The following is a 23,924-nucleotide window of genomic DNA, read 5'->3' on the forward strand; positions in this document are numbered from 1 at the left end:
ATCATATGAAAAATTAGTTATTTATGAAATGCATATAGTTGGGAAAACAAAATTCTACGAAAATTATCAAGTTCGTTCAACGATATCCATTAACCAAATGCATGTTTCTTAACTTCATATGATAGTGAACAGGGTGTGATTCTTCCAAAGATGGCGTGGATGTGATCAACAACTCTTGAAAACAAAATTCTATGAAAGTTTATCACAAACAAGAAATTACATTACCATTCATCAGCTAAAATTTTCATGACTATGAAAAGATTTCTTTTGAAATTTCACGTAAATTTTTGGAGGGATTTCTTTCTTCCCAAAACTCAAAATTACATCGAGCAAAAAATTCAATTGGCATTCTAATCGCAAGCAGAACGGACATTAGAATTAGGAATTGTAACATTAATTTTGTCCAAGAACTTTTTAAATATCAACGTTGAGCGCTCCCAGCACAGTATAAGTAAATTGATTTGATGTTGGGGTTTGGCTGCTCAGCTGAGACCGTGGGTGAAGCTATCCTTATAAAGTAGAGAAGAGGGCAGAAGAGGGCTGGAGCATTACCAGAATCAATACCTAAATGAAACAAAACTTAAACCCTCAGATGCAAAATGCTATAATATATTAGTGCTAAAAGGTCAAGAATTGTCCTATAATGTATTAGTGCTATTTCTACTCAAACTTAATTATTAATAATAATAATTAATCACAACAAATAATGATAATTAATCATAATTTCAACTTATTACCTATAAAAAATAAAAAATACAACTTCACTCATAGAAGTATCATATGAAAAATGTATAACATTAAAACAAAATTAAAGTTTATAAATCTTCAAAATATTCTAGTAAAACATTTTCCCACTTAACTTCTCATTACAATATGTTTAAATAAAATTCTCCTTAGAAACATTGGCGTACATTAACTCGTCTATCGGACATAATAGAGTTGGTCTAATATTTTAATTTATTAATTCTTAAAATTTACAAAACAGTGAATTTATAATGGGCTGGTAGACGCTTGAAATGATGGTGCCTTGATTTTGCAATACGCTAAATTCACTTCCAGTTTTTGTATATTGAATGAGTTTTATTTCTTGTTATTTATTTTTAGCCGATAGGCTACTTCTCTTAGGCTCCGTTTGGTTGGGGAAGATGAATTTTTGACATAATCAGGTTTTCTTATAACTAGGTTTTCGAAAACCTGGTTTTGTGGTTTGGAAAGCCAATGGTTCGTTTGGTTGACACGGAAGATGAATATACTATGGACCCCACAATATTATTAAAAAAACTGTCATAAAATTCAAACCCTGGTTTTAATTTCGAATTCCACCTTTTTACTGGAAGAAAGTTCTTCCAATTTTTGACCAAAATTGGAAGATGAAATTGAAAACCGGGTTTTAGTTTTAACCAACCAAACAACAATTTTTTTTTGCAAAACCTGGTTTTGCCCCTGATAACCCAGTTTTGGCCCTCATCTTCCAGCAACCAAACGGGGCCTTAGGATTCTTCATCGGTAAGTGTCCTGTTCAGACCCTCAAACGGTTCAATCTGAGGAGATTTCGGTCAGTTGGTCGCTCTCAAGAAAAATCTCCTTGAGATGGACCATGCACTCTGTGAAGTTTCCAAGAATTCTGAAATATAAAGACATTCATCTCACTAAATCTGATATAAGAAATTCAATCTACATTTACATTGGTATCAAATCCTTGCTAAGAAGATCCAATTAAATTTGAGATATGTTGGTAAACAGATTTGTCACCTTGAAAATATATGATTTGGTTCAATGGAGTATGTGGCAAATCGATGTCTCCAACAGTTGGATAGGCCCTTGATATCCGGCCTTCCTCTACATTTAGAAGGGCAGCTCCCTCATAAGATAAAATTTGTGCTTTTTCAATAAAGATGAGTGGAACTTAGAAAATAAAAAGGAAAACCATTGATAGCGAATGCACCACACGCCTTCAACATTTTCATAAAAATGATGTAAACTGTTAATGAGAGCAATCAAAGACTACATTTGAGAACTATCACTGACACAATGCTAATTCAACCATTCACGAATACTCACACCATACCATGAAAATACTCATAGATGAATCAACACTTCAACAATTCAGATTCTTTTGAAAGAGAATGCCAAATGTGCTTCTTTTATTTCTTTGTACCAAGAAAGTAAGAAATAACTAATTACAAAAACAACAATTGTACACACTTCCCAAAAATTGCTTTGCTATCAGAGCATAAGTGTTCCCTGTCTCCAAATCCAAAAAGTCCTTTATTACATTGAGATTCATGAATTTATAGCTATTCCAGGTTAACTAACTTTCGGGTTTGTAACCACCTAAAAAATTAGGATTTGGACATTGAGAATGTATTTCACAACCAACTCCAATTTTTTATGAAGTCAAAGCATGACATCTTAACTTCGGTTACAATAAGTTACACATATCAATTTTCAATGCAAGGCAATCCTAACTATGTTTCTCAGAATTTCATTAAGTGAAGACTGATTTCCATTTCTTCCACTCAATGGATATGCTTAACACATCCGAGACAATCATTTATTTTGGATAGGTGTAACCTATTATTTTTGTCAAATTGTGAGGCCTGTGCCTTGATCGCATATACTGGCAATAAGACTCCAATTTTGTATGGATGTCATTCTGTTGTATGTATCCACGTAATCACACATTCACTGAATATGCAAAATCTTAGAAAGTTTCAATTAAACCTTGAGTGTCAAAGGTATCAAGCTTCTTTTGCTCTAACTTTAGATGAAGCTCTAAGCATTTTGTTAAATAGTTCACATGTCTTTTCTGCTTGTTCCAAACTATGCGTGTATGTTTACCAGGGCAGTTGCATCGCCAACATCTGGCAAAATTATTACCTTGATTCTATAATGGATGTCTAGAGCTCTCATTTTGGCATAGATAGGGGGCATGCTGGCAAAGATTGTAGAGTTTGGCTTTACTGTGAATTACATTTGACCGAAAGTTTCCAAATCCTTCTCAAGAAGACATTTTTTTTTACATATCTTGTAATATCATTCAACAAGACAACATATCTTTGACACATTCTGCCAAATTGTAAATGCTTCAACATTTTACATCCATACCCTGTTTGAACGCTCCCATTTGGTCACAGACCACTTTGCACGGAATTACAGTGATGAGAACGGTGATCAGTAATAGCAGCTTTGACGACTTTGAAAACTCCACACCTGCTACCTAATCTTTCCAGTTATATTCATCGACCTGCCTGAGAAGAATAGACCTCTTTAAGAGCCTTCTTTGTGACTGCTCTGTTTATGCTTATGCCACTCGTTGTAAACACAACCCCTCATTCCCTATGCCTTTGGGAACCTGCAATTACGTATTAAAGCCAATGCAATGTCATTAATTTCAATCATGTGATGTTTTTGTTGAGCACACTCTTCTCATCACTAGTTCAATTGTATAACACCTCTTGACATGACCAAATTGGCACTAAACTCATGTTCAAAAAAGGAGATCAAACAATAAACTCTTGAGCCCTTCACGTGCAATAAGCAGGTTAGATCAACACATGTGCCTTAGGATAAGAGCAGACAGTAACCAACTAACACGCCATTGTAGGTGCCCACAAACTGTCCATGGGCCTTGCCTATAGTTCCATTAATGTTGTGGTTAGAGAACCGAGATATAATTTGCCAAGCAAGTCACTCGTCTTGTATATGGCTGACCACCATTCTTGCTACCGTGTTGCTCAAGACTGGCTGTGAATGAAATTATGCTCATGTATGGTGTATGGTGCCTACGTTTCTCATGCCTTATATTATGTCAAACAATTCATGTGCCTGGTCTATGTCTTTTGAAGCCGCGGATCTTTCTTGCGTGGGATCGCTGAGAAATGTCTATTTCAAATAGTGCACTGATCATCATTTAAAATCTTCCTTTGTTTCTCACATTCATTATTACTTCCAACAATTTGCATGGTTACTATGGCTGGAGAAACATCATTTAATGAATGAACGCAATTTCATAGTCTCTGGTTATCGTACTCTACAAGGCGATATATCCAGAGGTAATTCATCAAGCATATTGTGGGCACCCTACATAAGATTCCACGTTTCCACATTTGCCAGTGTATTTGATTTGGCTCTGCTATGACCCCACCTTTACAACATTAAATATCTTGATGTTCATAACATCTTATGAGACTACAAACCTCTGATGATGAGACCATGCTACCTGTTTCTTCATTCATGTGCCTTATCCACCTCTCAATGCGAAAAGAAAATACAGCTATGAATAAGCTGTAGAATTATAAGTGCATAAATATGAATAATCTCAAGGTATTATCAGGTTCAAAGACAAACTCAAGCTGCCACCTTCAAATTCACCATGACTGACCTACAAGTGCTTTATCTACAAATAAAACCAATCTTTTCGATTATTTCAATGAACTTTATTTTCAGCTGGTGATTATTTTCAAGTTGGAGTTTGGGTTGGAAAGCTCAGGTTAGGATTAGGTTAAAAAATTTGAGTACGTAGAGAGAGAGTATTTTAGTACGTGGAGAGAGAGATTGTGTAGAACTCAAACCCCGAACTTCTTTCTAGAAGTTGGAGTACGGAGAGAGAGAAAGTTGGTTTAGCTGAGAACTAATCTCTCTCTTTCCGGAATTAATATAATTAATCCTCCCTCTAAAATGTCCAGGTAACAAGATATCAGATTTAATATTCATATTGTAATAAAGTTTGAATCAATATTGGGTTTTCCATGAGCGCAAGTTTGTTTTGATCAATGATTAATAAAATAGGCTGATAATCTTTGAAGAGGCCTTCTTAATGTTTTTTGTCAATATATCTGGATGGTGAAGTTCCAGTGACAAGTTGAATATTGATTTTTGTACCAATTCAAATCTTGTTTTGGCTGGGCAAAACCACAGGACAGATGAACGATAATGGTAGACTGCATTTTTTATCGGCTTCCTTTCTATACTTGGCAGGTACATGTTTGTAAAAATTACCCTGCTATTACTAATTGCGTGTTATAATAGATTGAGTTGGGTTAAAACCATTTTTCGTCTTCATTTTCAAACGTGTACTTGGATTACTATCATATCCTACACCTTTGAATCACAGGTATCTAGCACCTTAGAAGTGTCTCTATCTGAAATCGTTAGGTCTTAAGTTTTAACCATGGGAGCCATATTTTTTAAGTTCAGGTGATACCATGAGCTTCCTTAGATCCATGTTGGTAAGGTTGGCCATTTAGAAAATCTTTAAACATGGGTCAGGGTGGAAGATACTCTATATCATTACACCACAACCTTACTACTTAACCCCATAGGGTCATGGGCCATTGTGGCCATATTGTTGTGCTTCTACTGCTCTGACTAATGTTTTTAAAAATATTCGTTCATTCTTTCCTTTTAGAATGGGTTCTGAACTTGGATAGAGTTAGGTCATCGAAGTTTGAAAGCATTAGAAAGGTCATAGTTATTAAAATAGTAATTGTTCTCATCTGGTACTTGGCTCTGAGCCTCTGAGTAGATTTAGATGAGTATAATCAGCTGACTCTTCAGAGAGACATCTGTTGTTTATGTGGTAAGGCCATGTGTGCTCTCAACAGGAGATCAATTATACCCATTTTTCATCTCTCCCATTGGCTGTCAATAAGCCTTTCGATATTCAATTGATAAACTCTACCTCGCAGAACTCTCGCCAGCTGAAAATATATCTTCACCTCTAAACTGGGTTACCTCATAAGTCCGTAGTGAGTTCTCTATGAGCTGGTTTTAAGGAGGCAAATTACTTTTGTCCTCTTAAATGTTCGGTATCTTATAATACTTGTCACCCTTCTCTAGAATACATACCATGGTCTTTACATGCTAAAATTTATCGTTTTTATTATTTATGTTTAACAAATTTAGCGATGAATATGTTGGAATTTAATGCGGTGGTTGTCTTGTCTCTAGAACCAAACGCCCACCTACCACCGACATATTGGTTGTCTTGCCCTTGGAACCAAACTACCACCTACCACCTGACGGATTGCAGAACATTCAATAAAATATTTTATTGCCGGTAGGTGAGTTTGAAAAATGAGAGGGAAAAACGTTTTAGGTCAAAAGAAAAAAAAAAGGGGGGGAATGATTAGATTCATTCGACCAGATAGAGAGTGAGAGCCAGTTGAAGAGATTAGAAGTTGCAGCGAAAAAGAAGTGATCAACAGATCCAGTCATTAGAGTGCAGAGATAGAAGGAAGTTCATTTCGTGCCTGCAGATGCACGTATTTCTTCTCTGGTCATTCTGTAAGTTTGTAGTTTATTAGTTTCGACCTCAGAAGCAGTGATTGCTCAGGTGTTATTGTATGCAGCCATTAGAGCTACAAGTTCGGAGTTTAAAGTTTAAAGTTTTATCAGTTTCAAATTTTAGGATTTTCTTGAAGTAGAATGCTCCCAAATTTTGTAATGTTTTAATTCAAAGTTGAATGGAAAGCAAGCAGGCATACGTGAATCCATTGCTCTTCCCTTATTTGTTGCATTTGAGAATATTATTGTTGAATATTTTAAATTTTGGTTCTCTGATTTTAATACTGAAATTATTCACATTATAAACCTGGTCACTCGGCTTGGTCTTTTCTCTACAGTTGAAGCCGAGCTCACTCCGCATCCATTGATGCCGAGTTTCCCTTTGAGCGCCGAGCTCACTCGGCACCCTTCTGCCACTCGGCTCCTTAAGGTGCTAGGCAAAACTATCACTCGGCACCTTCACGTGCCGAGCAAATTTTTTTAATTTGCAATTTATTTCTCACAGAATACTAATTGCTAGTTATCTTACTGCTATATATTGTATTTATTCCAAGCTGAAAAAGATGGGAAATCTAGCATCATTACAGAACATGACTATGATTATGACGAGTATTAGAGATATCGTTCTTGGGAAACCAGTTTGATCATACATTGGATGTTGGCTAGCATTTTCTTTGGCATCACAAATGTGGCTATAGTTTCTCGAATGAGCCTGTAAACTAATTAATTAGAAAATATCTTTTGGATATAGAGGTTATGAAAACTTTTGTTCTTTCTCTAATTTATGTTGTAAAATCTTTTTCTATTGTTAGACATGGATGGGGAGTGGTTTGCGATAAGTTCTTAAGTTCATGAATTGACTGAACAACTGAAAGTGTATGTCTTGTTCAGAAGTGATATATTTGTGAATGTTTCAGTGATGAATTTTTTAATTTTTTTTAGAAGTATACTACTTTCTACAATTGGGAAAACTAATGTAATTATGATTAATCGGTTATTAAATGTTATTTATGACACACTTGACCCTTAAGAACATTTTAGTGAAAAATAAATTCTACTTGATCCTCTTTAGCACTTCTTGGAATCTCAAATTTGTCGTAATATGTTACTTTTTGCTTGTTGCATTAATCTTTAGTACATTAGTTTTTCTTACATGATATTTTCTTTTACTGGAAAAGGGGAGTTTTATGAAAGGGAAGCACTTAATCTACTTATGATACGCGTTAATTTGACAGGTAAAGGGGAGTTTTTCTTATAATTTCTTATACTATTTTCTTATATTGGTAAAGGGGATTTGTTTGGAAGGGCATCAAACCCTTTTATATGGTCTTAATATACTTTAGCTGGGGCTATTTTGTTAACCACCAATTTCCTTCTGGTTTGGACGTTTGATTATTTTGAATTTCGGAGGTAATAAATGCTTGTTGCGTGTTAGGCTAGCACATCGTTCCTTTTAAATGATTCCTAATGTAGATGAAGTGGAGTTGTTGCATGAAATATTAGTTACCTACAACCAGTAACACCCTTCTGGAAATGAAGAATAGCACCAATTTTTTGGGCAATTAGAGTCATGACTAATGGAAGGACTGATTAGATGGTCTGCATCACCAGAAATATAGCATTTACAAGTAATTACATTTTCTCTGTTTGTGTGTCTGACATATTGACCTGATATATGATAATAAACTTATGCCTGAACCAAGTGTCTTGCAGGCCGAGTAATATTGCTTTGGTAGCAAACGTAGAGTACCAAACAGATAATGTTAAATCTATCAGGCCAAAGGTTCCAGAAGAGGATGAGTCGATGCCTAGAACATAGTAGCTCTTAGAATCAATAGCTGCAATAGTAAACTTGTAATGCTAAGAAATGTTATAGGCAAATACACCCCTGAATTGCAGAGGGGCTTCTGCAATAATGGTCATATTTGTTGTGTTGTGGGTCCATGGGGGGTTCCATTTTTTGCTATGCCAACCATGGGAAACTCCTTAGCATTTATCATCGCAGTGAAGTTGAAGGCTTGAATTAGGAGCTCCAGTGATGCGCATGCCTATTTCCCTTTTGATGAGGCATTAAGAGGGAAATTGGTGGCATTTGACAAAGGAGGGGGGAATTTGATGGTGTTTTGGTGGGATTTAGGAAAGAAATATTAAGGTTAGACATATTTATCTCCATGACATAAGGTGTTATGTCTCTGTCGGCTTTGGTAGAAGCTCTGACATTGTAAGGGCTTAGTGACAAGGCTAGGATCCGACATTGCAAGGGACAAGTGGTGAGACTGGGTTCGTGATCCACTTGAATTTGGTAGAACGGATACTCTTGTAACTAGTTTTTAGCTTAAGAGGTTTATGATAAACTTGAATTTGGCATAATGATAAGCCGGCAATTGGTTGTACCTTAATAGGTAGCTCATTTCAATAGATTTGTATAAAAACCTCTATAAGGGGAATAAAATTAGCAGGTAGCTTGTGTTATTAAAGTTGTGTAGAAACCTCTATGGGGGTGGCAGAAGTATAACTGGTTGTACCTTAACAGTTAGCTCATTTCAATATATTTGTATAGAAACCTCTATGAGAGGGGAAAAAATTACAGGAAGTTCGCGTGAATAGATTTGTATAGAAACATCTATGGGAAAAATGAGCTTATTCAACGACATTATAGTAATGCCCCACAATTTGTAGATAGTGATTTGTGACACTACATAATGAATGGATGCACTTTCAAAAAGGATTGTGCTTCTTGTACCACATCCAGTTGATTTGATACCAGCATCTTCCTAGATGTATACATATAGTCTGCTCCATAGAAAGAAAACCACCCCAAAAATGGACAAATGAACTGAGCCATTATGATCTTATGTTATTGAAATAGAATCGTATACAGGCTTGCGAGCTGATTCTCATAATGGCTTAAGGTTGTGTCATTCCAAGGAATAACATGGAAAATTTGCGACATGTGCAGAGTACAAATAAAACATAGCAGAGTTTGCAAAAAAATGTTTCAAATAAATGTGGAGATATGAATATGCAGACTTTTTGATAAATGTTGGAGATATAAACAGTACATTGAATTGTGTCATTGGCTGCCTCAAGATATTGCCATTCAATTGTGTCATCACCAACATCTGTCCCACTGTCGGAATTTGGAAAATTAATAGCGGAAACGGATTAAACTCAAAATAGAAAACCAATTCAATGCATCTCAAAATGTGGCTTACCGCGATATCAACACCGAGTGCCATTCTGGTGGCATGTAAAGTAGTATTATGATGTTAAAAACTTGAACCGTTGGATTTGAATAAGATGCAGACAATTTAATATCTCTGGAATAGTTTCCTACTGGAGCAAGAACTAATAATATAATATAAAGAAGAAAAGTCTTGTCTCGTGTTAGAGTTACTCGTCAATGACCAGACTATTCGGGGCAGGAACAAATAATATTATTATAAAAAGAAGAGAAGTCTTGTCTGGTGTTAGAGTTACTCCTCAATGAGCACATTATTCGGGGCAGGAACAAACTAATAATATTACAGTCAAAATAATGTTACAGTACTTATCAATAACCCATTCTTATTTCTTCATGTCACATTCTTACTACGCCATTCATTACGTCCCATGCAAAAATCAATAGAACGTTGGTGCCATACTTTCAATAATGTATTCATTAATAGAAATGCGTTAAATTCAACCTGCGTAAAATTCAACTCATAGTTAAAGACTGTCCTTTGTCGACCTTTGAGCCCTAATTGATTCTTGGTGATGTTATAAATAGCCACTGAAAACCTCAATACACAAACAAATCTGCAATCTTCAAGTTTGATATTATTTCATTCCTCTCAGCTCTCTGCGTAGAATTGATTAATGGCAGCAAAGATGGGACCAGTTGTAGAATTGAATACTGATGATAAGGTCAAGGCAGCTGTTGCCGTGGCTCTTTAGGTACAAATATATATATGCCATACTTTCTTTAACAATAGTCCATCGATTTCTGTACAAGTATTAATTAGAAAAATCCACTAGAGACATTTGAATACATATATTAGTTTGAACACAGGTTGGATACAGATCTTTTGACACGGCCAGCTGTTATGGGTCAGAAGGTGCATTGGGAGCAGCTCTCACTGAAGCTTTTGAAAAGGGAGGAAGTGTTTGTCATCACTAAATTGTCAAAAGGGAGCAATTTGCAGCTGGAATATGTGGACTTGTATCTGTTACACTGGCCTGTAAAGCTAAGGAAAGGACATACCCTTCCACCAAGGGAGGACAACTTTTTGCCTCTGGATATCAAATCTGCATGGCAAGGCATGGAAAAATGTTTTGAACTGGTTTGAGCAATTTTTCTTGCATGAAGATTGAAGACTTGTTGAAATATGCCAAAATTCCTCCTGCCGTCAATCAAACAATTAACTGACTGATCAAAAATATTTTTTTTCTCTGCGTTTAATTACCTACATTTTGTCTCAAATGTTTCAGTATTTGATCAAAAGCGGTGGAATATATGGAAGGTAGAGATGCACCCAATGTGGCAACAGAAAAAGTTAAGAAAGTATTGCAAGGAGATGAAAATTCAAGTATCAGCATTTTCTCCTATTGCAGCTCCAAACACTATGGGAAACCAATGCGATGATGGACAATCCTGTGGTTCAGGAAATTGCTCAAAAGCATTGTAAGTCTATAGCTCAGGTATAAGGTTCTTATGTCCTTTCTAGGATATTATAACTATAAAGTCTTCTCATTTGATCTCCATTCAATACTAGAGATGACTCAATTAATTGTCACCAGTCATATCATTTTGTTTTTTTGATTTTGGAAATAGTCATGGTTTTTGTAAGGTTTCTATTTTTATTTTTATTTATTTTTCAATCCTTTTTATTCGAGGTTCCTCCATCTTGACTTTTCTTGGGCATCAGCATATTTGAAACACAAGAGTAATTAATTGACAAGTTCACATTTTGATTATAACAAAATTAGACATTAGAAATTAAAATCCCATAATTTTATATGTTTGAAGGTTTTTATTCATATTTTAATTATTACTACTGATTAGATATAACAAATAATTAGACAAATAGATTTTATAGATTTAAGTATAAAAATTTGATGTCAAAAAGTATACAAAGCTTTTTTTAATTTTAGATATCTTGATTATTCTTTTATTTTATAAATTATATTATTTTGGGAATCTAATAATATATTATTTTTATTAATTTATAATTATAAATAGTTGTTAAATTTAAACGACGAGTACTAGCCACTATGTGACACTTGTTCTTTATGATGTTTGAGTCTTACACTTAGCAAAACTTGATTCAAAATAATATTTAAGAAACATTTAACTTTACAAACAAACCAAAGACCCATTAACTAAAATCTTCTTTAGTTTTTGAATGTCTCTTCATATATCATCTCCTTGCATGTTCTTATTATAATACCTTGCATGTTCTCTGTAGGTTGTGTTGAGGTGGGGAATACAACAGGGAGTAAGTGTGATCCCCAAGAGCTTTAATAAAGAGAGGATAACTAAAAAAATTCAAGTTTTTGATTGGTGTTTAACTTTTGAAGACCATGAGAAATTGAGTAAGCTTGAGCAGAGGAAGAATTTGAAGGGAGAAGATCTTGTAAATGCAATAACAAGCCCTTACAAAAGTATTAAAGAACTATGGGATGGAGAGATCTAATGCGAGATGATGGATTTATTGAAAATATGAACTATTATAAATAAGGTCCATTGTGAGACCCCCTCCTTCAATTTCATCCTAGTTATGATTTTTAGTCAGTGTTATATGTTTTGGTCTTGGCCACTTTATTTCAAATTATGGATTCTTAAATAAATATATAGGTGCTATAGTTGGTATTTCATGATTTGAGTTGTATCTTGACACTAGATCAAGACAACCTTGTGATATGGATTTCCTTTATATGTGTAGAATTGTTTTGAGTTGCACTCTAATTAAACATGTTTTGATAAAAGTTATGATTAATATTTATGATTTTGCTAGAAAAGATAATATTATTGAGATTTACGCTAGCTTCAATTAAATGCAACTGATATGGTGCACTAATACCATCCTTTGGGTGTGTAGGATATGGTAATGGGCATTGATAGGGAACGCATTGTACAACTATTATTTTATCTTGGCTAAATGTTAGTATTAACCCACATATAGGGGTTAGCATCTTATGTTTATATATCATGTGCATATTGTCTATGCACTTATAGTACTGTGGTGTACTTGATATTTTGTGTTTTTCAGATATTTTTAAGTCCATTTTCATTTGAGTATGTTCTAAGTAGTGTATTTACCCTTTGTAATGAGGAAATATAAGACATACCCATTCTCTTTCCTTTACTCCTTACACGTTTGGATGTTTGGGTATGTTATGGATTACTTGTGGTGACTAGTTTGATGACTACTCTCAAAGGCATTTGATGAGTAATGTCTGACAAACACTTTGATGCTATGAGATCATTACTTATGTTTTATTTATGATACATGGTGTAGCTTATGTTTCATGTTTATAGAATATGGATACAAACTAACCCATATATCAACATATTCTTATATGTTTATGTTTATCACAAGAGGTAACAAATTATTTGGGCCAAACAATACTTGAAGAAAAAATATTTTGTCTAGTAGTCCTTAAATAGTCATAATAATAAGACTCAAGATTAATTCTTGCAATGTTAAAAACTTGGCTCATTATCTTCCTTAAAGAATTAGATCATTATTTTAAGAAGCTACGAAAATAGGATGTTTCCTATATATGCATTTGATATTTTTCATTAAAATGAGAAAATAGTGTAAGTCACTCTAAAGTGACTAGTGGAACTTTGATATATGTTGCTTAATTTTCAATCACATTGAATTGCATATTTGAATAAAATGTCTAGGTATCAGCATTTTGTTATCTCTCTAACCTATGACATAAATTACTTGAAGTTTGCATTACATCATTTCATTTTGGGACTACAAATTGAAAACCCACTAGTGTGGGTCAAGCTAGGGCATGTCTAGCAATTAGGGTGTTTTTTAAGGAAGGTACAATGTTGGAGTTTGATAATGTGATGAGGAATTCTAACAATGCTTTCAAAAGAGCATGCTTGGCACGATGTTCAATTTTTCGGTGTGAGAATTTTGATGGAGAAAATCTAGTAACATAAGGAGATTCATGTGTCTAACAATTGTGTCATTTTTGCTAGTTTCTAAAATTTATTTATCTTGCGCAATCAATTTTTATTAAGGATTTTTAAAATAAAGGTTTCATCTTTATTCCATTTAAGGTTTTTTTATTTACACTATAATCTATAAATGAAGATTATATTTCAAGGAAAGGGAATGTTTCTATTTAACCCTAGTACAAGTCTAATGAACGATTAACTATTTTTTTAAGGAATTTGTACTTTGGTTAAGATTATTGTTTATCCTAGTACCCATGTTTCTTTATGAGAAACAAATACAAAAGGTGTTTATAATACTAGTTAGGGTTTTAGTTTTATTTCTTAATCTTGACTTTGGTAACTTAAATCATAGCATCTCTTACTTTTTTCATTGTTATTTTTATTAATTGTATATTTTTTACACTATTTAACCTTAGTTCAGATATGTTACACATGACTCATTTAACAACTGAATTATATGCTAAATAAAATTTAGTATTTCATTTGGAAGGTAAAATAAAAATTTAGAATTAGAACATATATAAATTTTTTTAAGGATTTTTGAGAACACCATTTATTATTGGTTACTGTTGGCTATTTTTGCCCCCATTCAGCCCATCACTCATAACCAATCTAGGAGATTTCAAATGGGCTAGATTCTTTGGTGGGTTAACATGTCAGTTGGTGTTGCATGTTATCCCATTGCACTATTTTGCAGAGGTCATTTTGTTGGCTTGCGAAACAGAAAAAAAAATGTTATGTTGTTTCTTCCACCGTGTGTTTGGAAATGTGCTAACTATTGGATTTAAAGCTTATCTTCATCAACAGCTATGTTTTAATCATTTATTGAGATATTTTTCAACATCTAAGCCATCTATTTGAAATGGAAAGATCTACATCGACGATCCATCAATTTTGGAGTGGATTTGATCTTTTCCATGTGGATCAACTCTATAGGTTTAAGCATGTGGGATAATGTGTGTGTTATCCCCACCCATGTTTTCTTTGACAACGACGTGATTTTCTCTTTTGTGTTAAACACACATCTCCAAGTCCGGTTCTCTAATGTTGGGCAACCCTTTGGGCCTTGTTTGCACGACGCCAATGTATTCTCATGCCTTTTTATTGCACTTGTAATGATCAAAGCTTTTGGATTTGATCTTTTATAGCTAGGTACATTTTTTTTGTTCTTTCCTATCACTTTCAGTAGCAAGTTGTACTTCATGATCAAATTTCTCTCTGATCCTTTATTATTGCTCTCTACAAATCTTAACTCTAGTGGTTGGGGTTTGAACTTCAATACTTCATCTAAGTTATGTCTGATCTATAAAGGTAAGTTTGTAAGTATTTTTCTGGATTGTTCTTTGTTGGCTTTGTTGCAACAACAGTATGCTTTTTAAATTTATTCTATTGCTTTCCATTAATGAAAGCTCAATTTTTACCTTTTCCCACATTAATCTATATGTGTAGTCATCTTTCCTTATCTTGAATGCTTTCCTTTTGTCTTCCTAGTTTATGTGTTGTATCAATTTTCTCATGAATGCTACATTGTGAAAGTTATTTTTTCCTTGTATCAGCTCATTAGTTCTAACCTGGGTGTGAGTGTTGGGAGATAAATAGAATTGAGATTTGTCTATTTGGACTTTTCATTCATGTTTTGTGCAGCTATAGGTACAGAGATAGTAATTGTGTTTCAATCTAGTGCATCACCCCCTTTTCCTTTCAACATTTTAATTTCATGCCATTTCTCTCCCTTTTCCTCCTAAGCTTAGTTTAGATGCATATTGATTATAAGGAAGTGGACTTTCTCCAAAGATTCAACCTCAAAGTGCAAGTCCCACACTTTGAGGTTGTTTCCATGTTACACAAGGTCACTTGAGGATCATACCTCAAGAGAGGGTCATTTTGGGAGTATGGTGCTAGAGCACCTTTTCTACAAGGAGTCTAAAAACTACATGAAGTCAATATGAAATATCTGGAGCCCAAAATGTTAATCTTTATATGATGAGATTATTCGATTCATATAAAAATTTATTTAAATACAAGGTGATTAAAAGAAATTTTGTATTAACAATGTAAATTGTATAACATTACAAAATTGGAAATTTTGAAAGTTGTACTAGGGTCATCCCACTATGCTAGGTACCACTTTTGTGGCACAAAGATAATCGCGAAACAATTGGAAATTTCCAAATTCCATTTTACGTATGTTCATGCGAACATAGTAAATATGTTCACGTAAACATAAAAGACTTGTATGTTTGCATGAACATATTTGGTTTAAATAGGGTATGTTCATGCGTACATTCCTAATTAATATGTTTGCGCGAACATATAATTACAATGATTTTGAGATTAAAACCCTCATGTTTTATTTTTCCTATTCATTTTTATGGTGAGGTGAATTTGATTTGGATGTTGGAGCAAACATATCGATTGGTAAGCAAGTTGTATCACTTTGCATCATTCTCCTCTAGATTTTGGTCATTGTGCTATTTCAGGTATGTTTATATGTTATTATTTGAATGATTTTTTATATTTTTTATGTTTTCAAAGAATATATTCATGTTAATTTAATATTTTTTAATGTCTATTTATGTTAGTTAATTCTATTAATTTATCATTTATAAGTTTTTGTATTTGTTAGTTATATATGAGTGTTATTAGAAAATACATTAGAAATTATTTTTAAAAATTAGTGTAGAATATTAGAAAAATATTAATTTAGCATTGGAAAGAAATTTAGAAAAAAATTAGTGTTAAAATAGATAAATATTAGAAAATATTATAAAAACAATAGTCTATAATATTAGAAAATATTAAACAAAGGTTAATCTAGAATATCAGAAAAATATTAGTTTTAATAGAAAAACATTAGAAAAAACATTAAATTTATATTAGAAAAATATTAGAAAATATTTTTAAAAAAATTAGTCTAGAAAATATTAGAAAAATATTACAATATATTAGAAAAACATTACAAAATATTGAAAAAAATAATAGTGTAGAATATTAGAAAAACATTACAAAATATTTTGAAAATGTCAATCTACAATATTAGGAAAATATTAGTATAACATTAGGAAATAAATTTAGAAAAAATATTAGTTTTATTAGAAAAACATTAGAAAAAATCTTGCATTTAAATATTAGAAAAACATTAGAAAATATTTTTTTAAATATTAGTCTAGAAAATATTAGAAAAAATATGAGAAAATATTACAAAATATTAGAAAAATATTACAATTTTTTTTTTAAATAATAGTGTAGAATATTAGAAAAAAATTGCAAAATATTAAAAAATGTTAATCTAGAATAAATTAGTTTTGATAGAAACTAACTTTCTATCGAAAGTTTTTTAATAGTTTCAATAGAAACTATTTTCAATTAGTTTCTATCGACTCTATTTAGGCCGAATTTTTCATGCCTAATTAGTTTCGATAGAAACTAAATAGTTTCTATAGAAATTCTATAGAAACTACTTAGTTTCTATTGAAACCATTTAGGCCAATTTTTTTTGTTTAGTTAGTTTCGATTGAAACTACCTTCAAAAGTAGTTTCAATCGAAACTATGTGAGGAGTTTCTATCGAAAGTTTTAGGGCCAAAAATTTGTCTTGCGCATTTTTGGACGAATTTCTTCCTCCAAAAAAGTGTAACCCACTATTGTGGGTTCACCTGAAGGTGAGAATATAACACAATATGTTGCAAGAATTAAAGAAGTAGTGAATGCTATCAAAAGTGTTGGAGGTGAAATATCTAAGGAGACAATGATCAACAAGGTACTGAGAACTTTACTTCCTAATTATGCTATTAGAGTGTCTGAAGTACAAGATTTGAGATGCAGACCTGGTAATGATCTCACATTAGATAGTCTAGTTGGTAGACTCACAACTTTTGAGTTGGCTAATTTTGATAATTACTCCTTTACTAATGTTGAAAGTGCTTTCAAAGAAAAATTGACTCTTGATGGGTCTAGAAAGGAAAATGAAAGAAAGCATGTAAATCTTGACAGTGACTTAGATGAAGAACTTGACAATCTTGAGGCGTTATTGGCTAAGAGGCTACTAGAGGAAAATGTAAATACAAAGGTAAACTTCCTATTATCTACTTTACATGCAATAAATTTGGTCATATTGCTATAAGATGTGATGACAGAGAGGATAAGGATGAGAGGAAAGACAATAGGTAGCAAAAAAGGAGAGACAAAAGAGATGACATAGGCAACAACAACTACACAAGAAAAGGTAAGAAATCTTATTACATTGCTGAAGAAAGTTTTGGTAGTAGTTCTGATGAAAATGATGAAGAAGTTGTGTATGTTGCTATGACAAATGATTCTAACAAAGATGAAATATGTGAAAAGACTATTCTAGTTTCACATATAAGCAAAAATGACAAATGAATAATTGATAGCGGATGTTCACATCATATGATTGGTGATACAAGTAAGTTTGAAAGGTCAATTCAGTATAAAGGAAATAGTGTTAAATTTGGAAATTATGCACCATGTTATGTGAAAAGTATACCGAGATATTTGAAAGGAACTAAAGACTATGACCTATGGTATAAGAAGAATGATAATTTTGAGCTGAAGGTTTATACTGATGTAGATTAGGCTGGAAATGTTGATGAAATAAAAAACACTAGTGGAGGCACTCTCTTTCTTGGAAAGAGATTGACTTCTTGGACAAGTAAGAAGCAAAATTGTATTTCTCAATTGATAATAGAAGTTGAATATGTTGTTGCAACAATAAATTGTTCTAACATTGTTTGGATCAAACAATTGTTGAAATGTATGAATGAAGAGATTATTGATCCTATAGTAATCTATCGTGACAATAAAAGTGATATAAATATTTTAAAGAATCATATGATGCACACCAAGATAAAACATATTGATATCAAGTATCATTACTTGAGAGAGTTTGTTCAAGACAAAGAAGTGAGGCTCAAATATGTGAACACAAAGGAACAAATAGCTAATATATTTATTAAGGCATTACCTAAGGAAGCACATGAGTACTTGAAAGGTAAGTTAGGGGTCATTTCCATTGTTGAAGCTAACTAAGGAGATATGTGGCATTGCATCAAATGTTATTATCAGAATTTCATACACATTGATGCAAAAGATCACACTTTAGGATCCACCTAAAGGTGTGAAATAATGTGAAGAGATGATTTTGAAGATGAACTTGATCATAGAGGAAGCCAATTTTAAAGAGAGACCGATGATATCTACATAAAAAATATGTATGACAATGTACATGATTTTTCTATGGTGACTGAGATGCCTTTGGAATTGTTGTCAAAGAGGGAGATGATAATGAAGCTTGTAGGTAGTTACTATAGAAGGAGCTAAATACTAGAAAGAGGGAGATGAACATTGATGTTAATGACTATGTTAATGAACACTTAAGGTGTTGTATTTAATTTTTATATTGCATGGTAACTTGAAGATTATTGGTGTTGTCATCAATTCCAAAGAGTGAGATTGTTGGAGCTACAATTGTTGAGAGCTTAATTGGAATAATTTTTATATTGTCATTGATGGCAAGCCTACTGGTAAGACTAAGTGTAAAACCTACTAGAGAGACATTCACTAATAGTGTAGAGTTCCATATCATTTGATTGATGATGAGATTTTGAAAAGAAGAGATTATGAGTTGACCTAGTGAAAGGTTGAGTTGAGATGTATAAGTAAGATGGAAATACAATGGGAACTTGATAAGTTATTACTTGAGAAGATAATATGTTGTTAATTCAATACATTAAGTATATAAGATAGTTAGATGAAGCTAAGAGTTGAAACAAGTCAAAAGGTTAAGCTTGACCGAGTATCAATGTTGCACAGTCAATGAAGGAGTTGAAGCAAAAGATTGGATAACTTAATTATTTTTGAGTGATAGAGATTGCCGAATGTAGTATCAACCAAGTTGCACAATGATGACTGATCAAGAACATAGTAATTACTGAGAGATCAAGTGAAGACCAAGAAAAAAGGCATAGTAATGACTGAGTGATAGCCTAAGAATAGTTTGTGAAAGAATTAAGATTTCTAGTTGACAAAGTTGAAATATTGGATTAATCAAAGCATATTGATGATAACAACTGATGAGCTATATTATTTAATGCAAGGAAAGGATTAGTTAAGGAATCAAAGGATAAGATTTGAAGAAATATCTATGGAAGTGTTGAGAAGAGGAGAAGAACAAGATGGGAAGATTCAATGAATATTTTGGCCCTCATCATAAACCCTAAGATCTACGATTGTGATTAAGTGGAAGAAGATAAAAGCTACCTATTTAAGGAGGTAATTGGTATGTATTATGGGCTCTCTCAATTAATCCAAATATTCTAAAAATATTATATTATGACAAATAATAGTCTTATGGATTTTGCATAAAATACATGTCCTCATTTCATATTAATTCCTTTTGCATGTGTCTTTTGTGAAGCATATTTTAATACCTTGTATCATGGTTTTTCCACTTAGCATCTCACCTTGAACATTAATGGTCCTCAATGATTTCCTATAATCTTATGTCTAATTTATTTATAAATTTCCTACGATATATAGTATAACCATAATTTTTTTTAAGGCTTTCTAGAATTCAGTTAACTATTTGAGGGGATCTAACAATATGAAAAGATTCAAGGTGAGGATGAGACATTATGTATATATCATAGGTTAATCTTCCAACCCTTGTGTTAGGTAGGGACTCCAACTACAATAGTGCAACCATTGTTTTTATATGATTTTCTTTATTGAATAGATAGTTAAATTTTGAGGAAATGAAAAAAGTATATAAAAAGAAAGGTAAATTTATAGTTTCAAATATTAATCTCTGAAATAAATACATTTTAATTGTCAAACTATGTTATTTATGAATATACATAAGTTAGTAACAAGTTGAATCTTTTAAAATTATAAAGAAATTTTAATATAGTCTCTATAAATCATATTATGTACATCTCTATCCTAAGCATCAATGCATAGTAGAAACAAATGAGGACACCACTAGTGATAAACCATAAACTATTGGCCAAAACTATGACCTGAATGTGACAACCTAGTGCCCAATTCTAATAACTCATTGCAAATAAGTTTATAGATTATGTTTAGAATATTATAGCTTTGGTTGGGATTAAACTTGAACATTATCTACTCATTCTTACCATTGAGTGATTGCGATAGGGCACACTCATCATGGTAGTTCAAGAAAGTTGATGCCCAGTTGTTGCAACCTGTATAAAATATAAGCATGCACACATGCACATATACATACACACACACATATATATAAATACATATATACATATATATGTGTGTGTATACATATGTGTATATGTATATACATACATACATATATATACACATATATGTATATGTATATACATACATATATATATATACATATATATACATACATACATATATATATATATATGTATGTATGTATGTATGTATGCATGCATACATACATACATACATACATACATACATATGTATGTATGTATACATACATACACATATATATACATACATACATATGTTTGTGTGTGTGTGTGTATAAAGGAAATGGTGGGGAGTGGTACATCATGTAGATATTGATTCGTAGGTGACTACAACTCCCTCCCTCAACCACATTAGGCATGTTAGGAAAAAATGTAAAATAAACACACACACACACACATGCAAGTATGGGGTAAGTATAATCAATAAATCATGAGTATATATAGCATTATATTCTAATGTAAACAACTCATCATCATCATTTGAAGGAAAATAATATGATATCATTATGGAAGCAATTAAAATTACTAACTAAGAGTAATTGAAGAATTGTTATTATGAAGGTAATCATAATCATCAAATAGACATGTGAAAGTAACATCATTGTAAGTAAGTAACCAATACTATCTTGTATAATCAATTACCCTATATATCAAAGTATCATATTTTAAATATCAGTTAAATGTTAACATATCCACAGAATAGTTAGATAGAAATTTAAAAATGAAGTCTGTAATGATAGTAAAGGAAGGGTATTACACATGGTGTCAAGGGTGCACATATAGTTTGGTATTGTGAGAGTTGCAATACCCAATGTATTTATGCATCTTCTAGTAACTCAAGAGGTGGACAATCTATGGGGGATTTAAGTAGATCTCATGGATCCATGTGCATCTTGGCTATAGACCATAGAGGCAACATGGAAAAGAAAGAACAATATCCAAAAAATAAGTGTTTTTAATATTAGATGCATATGTATAGTGGTGGGACACACACCAAATATTTTAATGACAATTCTTGGGTAGGTACATGTAGACAATAAGCCATGGGGAGATGAGGACGGGGTCAATAGAGATGGAGATGGGGATGTTGGAGGAGGAGATGGATGAGATGATGATAGGGATGATGGTTTAGGAGGAGGTGTAGACTCATTAGGGGTTGCATAATATAGGAGGGGGAAGAAAAGAGTTCCCACTCAAAGGAAGAGGGTGTAGTTTATTGTTAATATAATTAAATTAAGGTTTAATATTACTGAGAGGGAGGGTAAATTAGTAATCTATAAGATTAAAAAAAATTCTAACTTAACCATAATGTTCAAGAAAGACATGTCTATCCACTTTAACCATTCACCTCATGTGTCTAATATTAACTTATGAAAAATAACTCATTGAAACATCCACACAAGTAATACAACAACACAAATATTTTTCATGAGGAAACTATCGATTAGAGAGAAAAACCACAGTGGAAATTAGTACCCACAAATATTTTCACTCCTATAAAATGTGCCCTATTAATGGCCTAAACTATTAGGAGCTTACATTAAATTCCCTATTGGGAGCATACCCTTTAAGGATTCACTTGGGTAATGAATTTTCATCTGGAATAGTTTGGAGATTTAACCTATTAGTAATAACCACATAGGAGGATTTCTAATTCAATCTAATGAGCCATCTAGTTAGGGGAATTAAACTTCAGATCTATTAGTATCCTACTCACCCTATTAAGAGGGACTAGTTTAAGGGATTTAGGCTTGGAGAACCTATTAGGATTTGAAAAGGAAATATATCTGGGTCTCTCTTATCAATTTCTTTTATAGATCCAATTCATCTCGAGATATGCTTCTTCTTGCATGAATTCGACTGTCATCTTGATCACACATATCATTCACGAACTACACACTTACAACTACACCATTTTATCATACAAATACATACTTCACTCTCCAAGAAGGCCACCACCTTAATCAAAACATATTACACTTTAATTTTACCTTAGAAGCAACAAAAAATATTACCAAAGCATAATCCATCATTTACTAGATCTACTCGATCACTAATTTAAATTGCACATTGATTCAACAAAGAACATTTGGCATTTTGCACTTTTTCCAACAAACATGCATAACTTCAAGAAATTCAATTGTAACAACCAATGTGTAACTGATTCATCATAGTCCATTAGTTCCAAATCATTTCCACATCATCACATAATTTTATAATGCTAAGGATCCACCTATGTTGGCCCAAACATTATGAGTTCAGGATCCAATATAAAGTATTCCAAGTGTTCTCTCACTTCTCTCTTGAATATATGTTGATTGATCCAAAATATGTCTTGGTGTAAACAAAATGATTCTTTATTGTAACATTAATCAAATAATTGAGTATAGATCATTAGTCCTATATTTAAATGTTTAAACCATCATAGATTTGGTAGACCAATCAAATAATTCATTTTCCCTCATAAACTATTAAAATCGATTACTCTATCACACTTAAATCAAACATGTATAAATTTTGATTATTTTGTTTTTGTTGGAATTCTTTAGAATAACTGAGAGGTGGGGAGGTGAATTAGTTATCTAAGGTCCAAAATGTACAAATAATTTTTTTTAGTGCTTAACAAATTCATATCCATAAAACTATATCATGCATGCATCCATTAGAACATCCAATACCTTAACTTATTAGTCTCACTAACCTGGGTCAAAATAAGTTTGCAAAAATGTAAACATGAAATACCACAAACTCATTCACATAATTTGACACAAGGATTTACATGGAAACCCAATTTGGAAAAAACCACTGGTAACATGCTACCCAATTTTCACTCTTGTAAAGTGATGCCCTGTTAGAGGCCAACCTTGTTAAAGGTTATAATACACACTATTAAGGTGACCTAGTTAAATTATTTCAATCAACCTATTAGGAGTGAGCCTTGTTAGAGGACTTTAGAACATTCCATTAGAATTTCACCCAGTTAAAGGATTTATAAATGGATTCTAGGTCAACCTTAATTGAAAGGATTTATCCAAACTAATATAGTTGTTAGTAAATAACAATAAGACTCAGTTGTTAGTAAATAATAATAGGACTTAATCTTCAATAATAAAATACAACTCACTTGCAGATTACAGATCTCTCCATTTTGCTTGGAATTCACACTCTTCATCTCTGACA

At 32.5% G+C, this 23,924-nt stretch overlaps 1 pseudogene across 1 annotated transcript in view; it reads left to right on the forward strand.

Annotated features, from left to right (window-relative positions):
* LOC149533758 (deoxymugineic acid synthase 1-like) overlaps window positions 1–11,963 on the forward strand; it is a 203,204-nt pseudogene extending 191,241 nt beyond the window's left edge. The window contains exons 5-7 of the transcript XR_016358045.1: window positions 10,340–10,682; window positions 10,789–10,968; window positions 11,736–11,963. The product of XR_016358045.1 is annotated as a deoxymugineic acid synthase 1-like (transcript). The remainder of the gene's footprint in view (window positions 1–10,339; window positions 10,683–10,788; window positions 10,969–11,735) is intronic.
* The last annotated feature ends 11,961 nt before the right edge of the window (window positions 11,964–23,924 follow it).

Source organism: Cupressus sempervirens, chromosome 10 (assembly GCF_028749045.1).
Source record: "Cupressus sempervirens isolate cs-2001-9-10 chromosome 10, ASM2874904v1, whole genome shotgun sequence".
NCBI classification, from domain to species: Eukaryota; Viridiplantae; Streptophyta; class Pinopsida; order Cupressales; family Cupressaceae; genus Cupressus; species Cupressus sempervirens.